At 39.4% G+C, this 12,733-nt stretch overlaps 2 non-coding genes across 2 annotated transcripts; both read right to left on the minus strand.

Annotated features, from left to right (window-relative positions):
• Positions 1–9,334: 9,334 nt before the first annotated feature.
• Positions 9,335–9,406, minus strand: Smp_tRNA_00720_Pseudo_CGA.1.1. The gene has a single exon. It is a non-coding gene (tRNA).
• On the minus strand, positions 9,336–9,407 carry Smp_tRNA_00851_Pseudo_CGA.1.1. Its single transcript has one exon. It is a non-coding gene (tRNA).
• Between the last annotated feature and the right edge of the window lie 3,326 nt (positions 9,408–12,733).

A 12,733-nucleotide genomic window follows, 5' to 3' on the forward strand; every position in this document is an offset into this window, starting at 1 on the left:
ATGTCTTTTAATATGGTTTTCACTAGAATACAAAATGCTAAATTAAAATAAGTCGAAATAGTAGTCAATAACTTCAGCCGCATTGAAGAGTTGACGATAATCCAGAAATAATGCACAGTATTATAGTAATAATTGCCGGCAAACCAAAACAGAAGCAAAATACACGTAAATACAGATGAAAATATAAATTGTTAAAATGTTTCTGGTGAGTAGGAGAAACTTTCTCTCAACGGGCTTCCCATCTAGTATTAGCGGGTTACTGAAGTATTGTTCTTATTACCCAAGAATATGTCTAGTTTCTTCTTAAAAGACTACTGAGAAGTTGTTCGGACCTCCTCTGATGCCAGTTAACCCCGGAAATTGACTATTCGTAAAGTGTAAAAAGTGTACAAACAGTCCATTTCGCAACTCTGTGTCTCAAATTTTAGGATGCTAACCTTTAAGTTTGTTTATAGAAAGATTAATGTAAGATCCATTTTGGAAATCCCTACATGCCTACATTCATAGCTTCTTCTTAATGTTTTCTTTATTTGTACATTATTGTCAGTATTTTGATTCCATTTTTGATTGTGTTGTTTCATTTCATAATAGTTTTCTTAGTTTTTCTATCGCTTTCATTAGGTTTCTATGTTTCTTCTTCAACTGCATCTAATTTGTTTTAATTGATATTATTCTGGCGGCTGCCATAAAGGTTGTTCCATCTTTGACCGTGTTGATTGATTTGACTGGAATCGTGCATTTTGGTTGTTGATCGGAGCACTTTCACAGAATTAGAAACACTGTGTTATAAAACAACATTTGAAAAGCATTTTTTACTTGATAATCCAGCAAGGATAGATAAAAACACTAATTTTTGAAGCGCTATTGTGTGGTACATTTCAATCTTGTGTTACTGAAATTTAGTCGCTTCGTTCGAAATGACAAAACCTTGTCAAAAGAAGATAATTTCCAAGCTCGTTGGTGGGGATGGAGCTAAATTGAGCGACAAATCTCTTTGTACAAAGCAAGTGCCTTCTGATGTCTTTATGTCTCATGGTTCAGACACAGTTAGGGCTAATTATCATGATAGTGATTCTAGTTGTGAGTTAATAGCAGATGAAGTAGAAAATCCTAGTTTAGATGAAAAGCAAAGATCCGAGGTATCAAAGCAGACTGTCATGCCTAACCTTCTCTTAGTTGGCCTAGAATTACCAAAGGTTGAACTAAGTTACTTTGACGGACAACCAAAACAGTATTGGAGGTTTATAAGACAGTTTGAGACTTATGTTGCATCGAGAGTCAGTGATGATAGTCAACGTCTGCTCTATTTGATACATTACTGTAAGGGAAAGGCGAAAGCAGCTATTGAAGGTTGTGTCGTGATGGACGATGCTTCGGGTTATAAGAGAGCCAGGGAAATTCTGAAACGTTTGTTTGGACAGGCTCATGTAATAGCACGTGAAACTTTGGAGGACTTATTCAACGTTGTAAATTTTGATGGTAATAATGCGGAACAGCTTTCGAACTTAGCTATAAAAATGAAAAATTGAGCTATTGTTCCGGAACAGATGGATTAAACTACAGATCTAAATTCTCTGGTCGCCTTGGAATGATTGGTGAAGCTTTTGCCTCAGCCCATGCAAGTGCAGCGGGCAGAACTAGTAGATAAGTTGACTGAGGACGATAGAGAACGTACGTCTGATGAGCTTACCAAGTTTGTAGCAGCCCATGCAAGAGTGACTACAAGTAGATTTGGACGGTTGGCGGAGCATCCAAAAAAGGGGCACAGCATGAGGAAGAATCGTCATTCGCTATCAGGGCAGTGGAATGCTTTGACCGTGAGTACTAAGTGTGATATACGTTCTGGCAACCACTCCGTTGATAAATGTCCACGCTTTTTAGCGCCTAAAGTGGAAAACCGATGGTCTCAAGTTAAGAGCAGGGGTATCTGCTTCATGTGTCTGAAACAAGGTCATAAGGCTAACGAATGTAGATTGAGGAAGCGCTGTGCATGAATATGATGCATGAATATGACTAATGTGGATACTATCAAGCAGCGAATAACTATGCATTTATTAATTTATGCAGAATAGATTGTGTAACTGTTCTGTGTTATCTCTTGAAAGATTTTTAATGCACCAAGTCTTCATACAAACCACTCTGGTCACCCTTCTGTATACCCTTTTGTGAGAGATAAGTTAGCATGACTGACCAATTCAATGTGTTTATCAGTGTGGGAATTTGTGGGGATTGTTATACTTTCACATTTGAGATCACAGGACGATCCACGTTAGACAACAACTGGAAAACTGGAAGTGCTGGACGGACGTTCCGTCCTAGAACTGGATTACCCATCAGAGCGTATTTGTAGTGGCATTGGGCCTCAACCATACAATCCTCAAAGCTGAACATGAGACAACTAGGAAAATAGATATTTAATTTTTAATCAGAAGAAAAAACCAACAATGAAGAAGGCGGGAAGAATTCAATTCAATAAATTGGATGGTGTGGCTCAGCCTTGTAGGCGTGGTCGTTCTTGTGCAACTCATCTCTTCTATTCATGTTAAATATATTATTCTACCTCCAGCCTAAATTTGTTCTCCATCATATATTGGTGACTGTTACGATATGATGAGTCGGTGTAGACAATGATGTGACTTCCACGTATGATCTTATAGATTAGGCAGTTATATCACGACAAATCTACAATTTGAGGGTTAGCTCTATTATTGGAGCAGTACTGATAACAATAACAATAATTCTAACGGAATAGACCATAGTTCTACACTACTATAATAAGAGATATAGTCTCAAACTGTGGATTGGTCACAATGTGACTACCTAATGGTGTCAGTCAGACTGGGGGTATTCGGAGCTCGATATATACATCCGATTAGTATTTTACATTCAAGGGTGTGTACAGTAAGCCACATCGAATCTGGTACTTTACTGAGGGTATGATCACTAAAGATTTCCGCCCTCATGTTTTTTGATGCATATATGAGACAACCGCCACCCTTCTTGGTGACTCGATCACAGCGGAAGAGCTCATACGTGTCTATTTGGAGGTACGTGTCTGTGATATCGGAGGACAACCAACTTTCCGTTATCAAAACAAGTGAGGGGTTGTGTAAAAGTAATAGGGCGCGTAGTTGAGTCATCTTATTCTGAATAGATCGGGCATTAATTAACATTAGTGTCAGGAAGGATGAGTGTTTGTCTAATAAAATGGTGTGCTGTAAACCCTGTGGTTTGTCGCTTTTACTATGAGAAGAGGAAAAAGTGGGAGTATTGGCTCTACGTTCTTGTTTGTTTAGTTTAATACCAGCATAGTTAACGGGAGAAAGGTGGTCGGAGGTTAGTTTGGCGAAAGAAGTATGTTCAGGAGTGTTGGGTAGAATCGGGTGAGTTAAATGGATAGGCGGTGTATTCGGGGGGTGATCATGTTCCGTCAAGGAGCTTTTAAGACTAGAGACAGTTATCGACGGTGAGAAAGATGTGTCACTCCCCATCAGGTCGGAGTATATAGAAGGTGGTCTCAGAATAGTGGAATTGTCGCCCTCAACATTTGGAGACCCCATAGCAATACTGTTGAGGGGGAGAGAGATAAAAAAGGATGAGGTGGTGTGTGTGCCAAATTAGGGGAGATCAGAGAGTTATAAAGGGTGGTTTGGTTCTGGTAGTATTTAGAATCGATAGGTGGGTCCCCAAGCAGGCCGACATTATGGTTACCTTGTGGGCGGTGGGGTGTTCTCCTATTACGGGTAGTTAGGGGAGTTGTATGTTTCAAATAATTATTGCATGATTGTCTGACATTGTTGCCGGGGGTGATGTTTCTGTTGTGTGGGCTGTGCTGATTCCTGTAACCTGCATGTTTCAAGCTATATGGCTTATTGGCATCATGTGTAAGTGTGGTTTTTGTCGGGCGTAACCTCACGTTAGGATATGGGGGTACTGCCAGTTCACTATGCTTGTTGTAGTGCATTCGACTGCTATGAGTAGGTGCATGTTGTGTATTGAGAGTGCTGGAGTACTTATGGGTGTTTAGAGAGAATTTAGTATTATTTCGCATCACAGTGTTTGGGCGGTTATAGCTATTAGAGCGATTGGTGTGAGGGTTGGGTTTTGGCTTTTTATCGGAGCCACGAGAACAGTGCTTTGAAACTGTAGAGGCATAGGTGGGTGGGCATTTTGATGTAGTTGAGTGTTTGGGCTTAGGATGAATGGTTACAGCTGCCTGGTGTTTAGTCTTGTTCTTAGGACTAGTAGCAGTATGCGACGTGCCTCCGTTTTTGGGAGGGGAAGGGTATGGTGTTTTAGGGATAGCGCTATGGCCAACGTTGTAACTGCAGCTACCATGTAGGCTGGGTTGATTGTTTTGCACTTCATTGGAGTTTCGACGTTGGATGGCAGTCTTGTCATGGGTGATTCTAACTTTCTTAAAGGTTGGAACGCGCCTCAGTAAAGACTGACTTTTAAGGAGGTGATTGGCTTCTATGATACTACCAAACTGAAATAGAATGGGACAAGAGGCTTTAGTCTGTGTTTTACGTAATCTTCTTGCTACACACCAAGATTGCGACAGTCCACATTCTTGTAGTAGAGTATTTTTAGCAAGCTTCAGATTCGTACTATCAGGTATATTATACGCAATGACATTGTGCATACACTGAAGTCTTTTCAGCACTTCAGCTGATATGTGGTCAATTATTTTTTCAGTGTTTTTTATAATTTCGAGATCAGGATTTTCCGGAACACTGATTAGGTATTTATACGGTAATAGGTCTTGAATAGTTTGGGTGAGGCTAGATTTTATTTGACTGCATTTAGAACTATCACTGGTGAGATTATTAGAGTTTATATCAACATTATTATGGCCTATTTGGTTGCATAGACATTTGTTGCAAGTGTCTACCGGGTGGTCATCTTGTGCGTACTTAGTTGGGGGATAAGGTATATGTTTGGGTGAGTAGTCGAGATCTACATTATCAGGCTGGCTACTGTAGGTGGGCTTATGTGCACTCTGTTGGCCATTACACAGGATGATCGATTGTGGATTTATTGTGTGTATGGGGTCAACCGCACTGTCTAAATACCGCTCACAACGTGTGATGTGTGGGCTGTCAAATGATGTCGGAGTAGGCGGTAGGTGATTACTCTTATTTATATCTACAAGCGAGATGCAAGGTAGTGACAGGTCATGCCCAAGTACATGGTGCACGTCTAGTGTAGCTGTAGGAAGATCAGAGTATGATGCAGACTGATCAGTGTGTTTAGAAAGCTTCACATTATTCGCGTGAGTGGTGGATTTAGATCTTTTGCACGTGCTATGAGCATCAGGAGAGATTATGTGTTTTTTAGATGACCTGGACATTATTAGAAGTAATGTAAATATAAATTTTGTATTGGGTGAGCAGCGACTGTTGTATCTTTACTTACTAGATGTGTAAAGTTTTATGGTAGAGTCAGATCAATATTTGCTAATAGCTAATATATTAACGTTAGTGAACGAGGAGAGGTGGACAGCGTGTGAAATAGTGAGCTTAATGTACTACGTTGAGTCACAGGATAGGGCGTCAAATTAATAGAGCCCTATCAGAAATGAAGTATTTTTCACTAATAAATGTTGTTAAATTAGAAGGAAACACTAATAATAATAAAAAGTATAACCACGTGAAAAAAAGTTACAACCTTCATGAGCCTGTCCAAACAAACGTTTCAGAATTTCCCTGGCTCTCTTATAACCCGAAGCATCGTCCATCACGACACAACCTTCAATAGCTGCTTTCGCCTTTCCCTTACAGTAATGTATCAAATAGAGCAGACGTTGACTATCATCACTGACTCTCGATGCAACATAAGTCTCAAACTGTCTTATAAACCTCCAATACTGTTTTGGTTGTCCGTCAAAGTAACTTAGTTCAACCTTTGGTAATTCTAGGCCAACTAAGAGAAGGTTAGGCATGACAGTCTGCTTTGATACCTCGGATCTTTGCTTTTCATCTAAACTAAGATTTTCTACTTCATCTGCTATTAACTCACAACTAGAATCACTATCATGATAATTAGCCCTAACTGTGTCTGAACCATGAGACATAAAGACATCAGAAGGCACTTGCTTTGTACAAAGAGATTTGTCGCTCAATTTAGCTCCATCCCCACCAACGAGCTTGGAAATCGACTTCCTTAAACGATGTTAAGTCGAGGATATGCAAAGCAAGGGTAGCATTTCTACAATTGAAGAACATATGGAACTCAAAACAACTGTCAACTAATTTTAAAGTCACAATCTTCAATACGAACGTCAAGACAGTTCTACTGTACGGAGCTGAAACGTGGAGAACTACTACGACCATCGTCAAGAAGGTACGAGTACTTATAAACAGTTGTTTACGCAAGATACTCAACACTCACTGGCCGGATACTATCAACAACAGCGTTTTATGGGAGAGGACAAACCAGCTTCCAGTTGAAGAGGAAATTAGGAAAAGACGTTCGAAGTGGATCGGACATACATTAAGGAAATCACCAAACTGCATCACGAGGCAAGCCCTAACTTGGAATCCGGGAGGGAAGCGGAAAAGAGGGAAGCCAAAGAACACATTACGCCGGGAGATTGAAGCAGATATGAAAAGGATGAATAACAACTGGAAAGAACTGGAAAGGAAGGCTCAGGACAGAGTTGGGTGGAGAATGCTGGTTTGCAGCCTATGCTCCTCGACGAGGAGTAACATGCGTAAGTGAGTAAGTAAGTGACGAATTTTCGGCATCCCGAACGAAGAGACCAAACGTCTTCCGAAACCCAAATTGAAATGTACGAAACGTTCATCAAACACCTCCAAGCAATCGGTATTTGTTTAGAACTGTAAGATCCAAAATAAGTTTGGCTGAGGAATAACTGTCTATTTACATCGAGACGCGTGGACCACAATCCAAATCAAAACAAGGGGATCGGGGAAACAACGGTCTTAAACAATATATGACCCGTGAGGGTCACGACATCTTTACTCGAGATACTCTCACTCATTTTAACTTGGTAGGCCATTTGTTTAATATGTGTCTTATCAACGCTAGGTCAATCTGCAACAAAAAGAATGATTTAGCTCTCTTTGTTTCCATATATCAACCATCACTTATAATGATATCTGAAGCATGGACTAACAGTAATATTTCTGAACTGAGTATATCTCTTGATAACTATCTCCTATATATAAGCGATAGATTGAAGGGACGATGCGGAGGATGACTTATTTACGCTCACTCTAGCTTAAACTCACTATTATGTGATATGTCTGAATTAAACAAACTGAAGGACTCGGTGTGGATTGTTTTAAAGCCATCACATTCCATTACCTTACTGTTCGGCTGTGTCTGCCGGCAACCTAACGCGTCAATAGGTGAAATAGCAGTATTATCAGAGGTATTCACACTAGCATCATCCCTCCCATTCACAGACAAGCTTATTTGGGGTTACTTCAACATGTCTGAAATTTCTCGGTTTCCAGTCAAGGCTCCGAAACGTTACGAATAATTTGTTGAATGTCTTGAACTAGGACAGTGGACTCAATATGTCTATAGCCCTACCAGACATCAAAATACCTTGGACTTAGTCTTTACCAGTAGCCTCACCCCCGATACTGTGTATATTGGAAAAACGTTTCCAGGTAGTGATCATAACATTGTCGTATGTAGCTTGAATATAAAAAACGCAACCGGTAGATGTAAAAATGTAACCCTTCGTAGAAACTATCGCAAAGTAGATTGGAATAACTTTCACAATTACCTAAGAAGCACTGACTGGGGACCTTTCTTTACTGCAAACAATACCGACACATTTACCAAAATATTTTATCACAACATCGGAAGTATCATCGACAAAATCGTACCTTTAGAGTACTGGAGACCTTAGTTTTCTAAAGACCTGTATATACCGGTCGGTACACGAAGACGTCTGCAAAGACATTGTACTCGCTTCCACAACTTAAATGACTTTTCCTCTTTAGTAACGATGACAGAAATGCTTGTCCGGACGGACGCAATAAGTACACAAAAAGCAGTCGAACAGGAAAAACGTGCTGTCGAACTTAGTAATAACTCCTCTGCACTCACCATACTCTTTCAAAATAAACTTAAACGTTCTAAGTCGAGAGGAAACATATTTATTAAAGACAAACAAGTATACGAAGATCCTAAACTTGTTACGGAACTATTTAGTGAACACTTTGGTTCCTCATTAACTGGTAAAAGACCACTAAATGATGCAGAACGTATCACAGCATCTCCCTGTGAGATTACTAACGTAGAATTCAATGTACGAAATATCTCTAAGGCAATTAGTGTATTGAAACACTCATACACTGATGGACCAGATGATATTCCGGCTAGCATGGTGAAACGTGGAGGCGATGATATGTGTGTTTTATTACTCAAACTATTTGCGATATCACTCACTACAGCGCGTTACCCTACTGCCTGGAAAACTACACACATCATTCCCAAAATTAAAACATGACCTGAAGCAAATATTGAAAATTACCGACCCATAAAGATATTTTCAGAGGTGTCCAGAGTGATGAAAAAAGTAGTTAAGGCGGCGTTAGTCCAACATTCAATTACTAATAATCTCATCTCGGTCTCCCAACATGGATTTCTTAGGTCCAGATCATGTGATACATGCCTAGTAGACTACATGAATGATATAACTCTGAAACGAAACAAAGGACTCCTTGTATCGGTCATATTTTTAGACTTTAAGAAAGCTTTTGATAAGGTTCCACAAAAAAGCTTCTAGCCAAACTACGGTCCTTTGGAATCAGCAACCCACTCTATTCATGATTTGTTTCATTCTTAAAGGGACGTAAACAAATGGTAAAGTACAATGACTGTCTCTCATTTCCTAGACCAATAACTATAATATGTGTACGACCTTCCCTTGAATACTGCTCTTTTATCTTCTCTAATATGAATACCACTGACAAAATAAGAGTTGAAGATGTTCAAAGACGCTTTACATGCCAACTGCTAGGAAGTGACTCTACTCTCGATTACACAGGTAGATGTAAGCACCTCTCTTTAGAACGTTTATGGCACCGTAGGCTTAGGAACAATCTTATATTTCTCCATAAAGCAATAAATAGACTGTCATTCCTGCCCAAATATGATCAATGACCCAGTCTATAGACTAAGAAACAAAACATATACACTATTTGTCAGAAGGGGTTTTGTGGAGATTTTAGTATTTTTATAGAGTTGAGATCATGAGTCAATTGAAGCTAGACTACCATGGAAAACCTGGAAGCACTGGACGGCCGTTTCGTCCTATTATGGGACTCCTCAGCAGTGCGCGTCCACGAACCCACTCTCGCGGGATTCGAACCCAGGACCTACCAGTTTCGAGCCGAAGCCCTTAACCGATAGACCACTGAGCTGGCATCCAACGGTGTTAATTTCTAACTTCAACTGATTCACGAAATTGAGCAACCATTCACCAATGTCATCAGTGAGTTCCTATCTCACAACAGACCTGGTTGAACTCCACCGGTTACTGCTTCTCACTAGAACTCCAGGAAATACCTCAAGGAGTCAGTCACTAGTGAGCACCTGATTATTATCAGAAGGGGTTTTGTGGAGATTTTAGTATTTTTATATACACTATTTACCGAAAAACACCAAAAACAAATGCGTTGTAAGATTTTTACAGTACGGTATAGTATATTGTGGAACAGGTTGCCAATACCTATCCGTAACTGTGACACCTTGTTACTAGACTCTAAAGAGCTTCATCAACGATTCCTTGAACTCCCGCCCACCAATGAGGCACTTTATTATGGACCGCCTAATATCTAGCTGGAACAAGAATATAAGGAACCCTATTTTTATTAGTATGAATATAACCAAACTACAGAACACATGCTTTATCCTCCCCCACTATTTTATGATTATTAATCATGGCTTTCTGCTCTTAAGCCCCACTTTAAGACTCCGAATCTCTCTAATCGTCAAAACCACATTATTCTTCCTAAGTTTCATGTCCTTTTATTGTATTTTCCTGATTACAAGTAGACAGATAACTCACTAATCTTATGGATGATGACCAACTAAGGCCGATCAAAGGAGGCTCAAATGTCCTAAATTCTTGTGAGTTGCTCAATGTTTTATTTTTCTTACCCTGAAAATTTAACGATCTACCCTTTCATATCCTCTGGTTTGCTATTAGTCCTTACCATCTCTTAACCACATATAATCTCACATGTCTCTTATAGCTTTTACCATTAGTTATCTTCATAGCAGTATGATATACTAAATGGATGTCTCACCCATAATAAAAATGCTTTAGCCAGCTGATTTGCTAGTAACATGGTACCAGTAGTGACAGTGTATTCCAACTATGGGCCTTGATTAAAGCAATATTCATACTGACCACAAACGTAAGAGAAACTAACTTCATAAAAATAGGGAGGGTGGCGATACTGACCAGCATACATGATGGTGGGGAGATAACTTTAATCCACCCGTGTCTGTAGGGCAGAACATGTTAAATTACGACTCCTTATGTCAAGTGGGATGTCACGAACCAACGGTATTGATACAAACTTATTTATGCAAAATATCTCTTTAAATCGTGTTTAGAACGCTGAATTGGTTCCACTTCCTACCGTGTAATCCTATTACAAGCAAACTGGACAATTCGCTAAAAACGAAGTCCACTCTATACCCTATAAAATCTAAAAACAAATAAAATGTGTTCAAATAGCTTCGAAAAAAGGGAGACAGCCATTTGTATCGGAGTACTGTTTTCAGCACTTTACTTTATAACTACACATAATTCCATACTTCTTTCTGAACCACCTTCGTATATACAGTTCCTTATCCACTCATACTTTGTTCACACTTTTTTTCTTTAACATATTAGTATGCTCTTGTTTATTAAGTACTTCAGTAACAGAAAAAAATGGACTGAATGGTTATACCTTGACTATTCCTACATGAATATTGTGTGCTCTGCTTTTCGTCCTTCCTTTTTCTTACACCTTTTTCAGCCCCCTGGAGATACCCCACCGAAAACAGTTATGGCTCGGGTGACTTCGTCCTACACCGTTACTAAAGCCTCAGATATTCCGGAGGGATATAAGGTTGAAGCCAAGATTGAAGCCACTTTTCTCATTATAGTAGATTGAAGCATACCAGAGCCCGGAGAATCGTTCTTGCTTAAATGCTTCAGTTTCTGAGACACCAATTCAGGTATTAGGTTCATTTCTGAAAGTCCTGTTGAGTTGCAGGTGAAGCTCTCGTCGATATAGTCTGTGTGTAACAGTTTAAATATTGAAGATACTGCTCTGCCATGAGCTTGGTGGCATCTTCGACGTATTTGGTCGGGCCATCAAGACCTGCCAACTATGAAAATCCAGTTCTGGTTTGTCAAAGAGAGGCTACATGAAGGATTAAGCTCTACGGATTTGAGGCAAATTTGTAGATTATCCTCATCTGATATTATAGTATATCTTCTCCTATCATCTTTGCTCATTAGCTCTCTGATTATACGATTGATATTTGTGTACTGTATCTGTAGTAGTAATAGAAGGAAAATGTAAGATTCTGGGACTCAGGACGTAAAATAAGCCACGGAGTGGATGCGTGTCGACTGTTTCATTTACTTCTTGAGCATATGATCTAACGTCTTTAACTATTTGGTACTGGGAATGGAGAGTTCAACCAAGTATCTTGAGGTATACTTTATGGCTCATACAAACAATTGGTCGCCTAGTGGACCAGTCCCTTGTCCTATTTCAACCGTTTCTATTCTAGTGTGCTCTAAAACCAGGAAGCATCACCTGTTGAGGTAATCAGTAGACCGAGTCTCGAACCCAATACCTTGCGCTTTAAATCCTCAACACATTATCAGCTGGCTTGCTGAGTCAAGATAACCAGTTCCTTACTGGTACCTTGATATCTGATGAAAATGTTGGTGACCGCGTTTGAGATCTAGTGTGAACATTGACGTTGGGATTCAGGAGCATCTAACTGACGAATTCCACATGGGACAAAACGCTCTCCCAAGATTTCATGTTGACATATACGGTAATAGACTGGTCATTTGGAATCTTGAATATCAAAAACAAGAGATTATAAACCACTACCAATGTACACAAATTTAGTTTGAAAATGATAGTTTTCGAGACCTGGTTTATTCGTTCCGCTCTGACGGTCCTAAAATGATTACTAGTTATGTGACGATGCGAGTCCACTAAGTGTAATGTAAAATTTTGTAAGGATAATTATCTTTGGTTTTTTTCGTTTGGGCTGTGTATATTGTGTAAATCGGTAGCCTAAAAAGTTTTTAGATTCAAATTGTACCCAAGGGAATTCCATTTGCGCAAAGTTCTTAGTTCACCAGTAATACAAATGTGTAATTTAAAGGTTACATGAGCCGTCACTTAGCTAGCTGAAGAGTCGACATTATTTAAAGTTAGATTGCATAAAACTCACTCACCGAGTATTCCTGCGTCATCAGCCTAAATGACCAATTATTGCATGAATATGACTAATGTGGATGCTATCAAGCAGCGAATAACTATGCATTTATTAATTTATGCAGAATAGATTGTGTAACTGTTCTGTGTTATCTCTTGAAAGATTTTTAATGCACCAAGTCTTCATACAAACCACTCTGGTCACCCTTCTGTATACCCTTTTGTGAGAGATAAGTTAGCATGACTGACCAATTAAATGTGTTTATCAGTGTGGGAATTTGTGG

This window comes from Schistosoma mansoni (assembly GCF_000237925.1).
Source record: "Schistosoma mansoni, WGS project CABG00000000 data, supercontig 0196, strain Puerto Rico, whole genome shotgun sequence".
Lineage (NCBI taxonomy): Eukaryota > Metazoa > Platyhelminthes > Trematoda > Strigeidida > Schistosomatidae > Schistosoma > Schistosoma mansoni.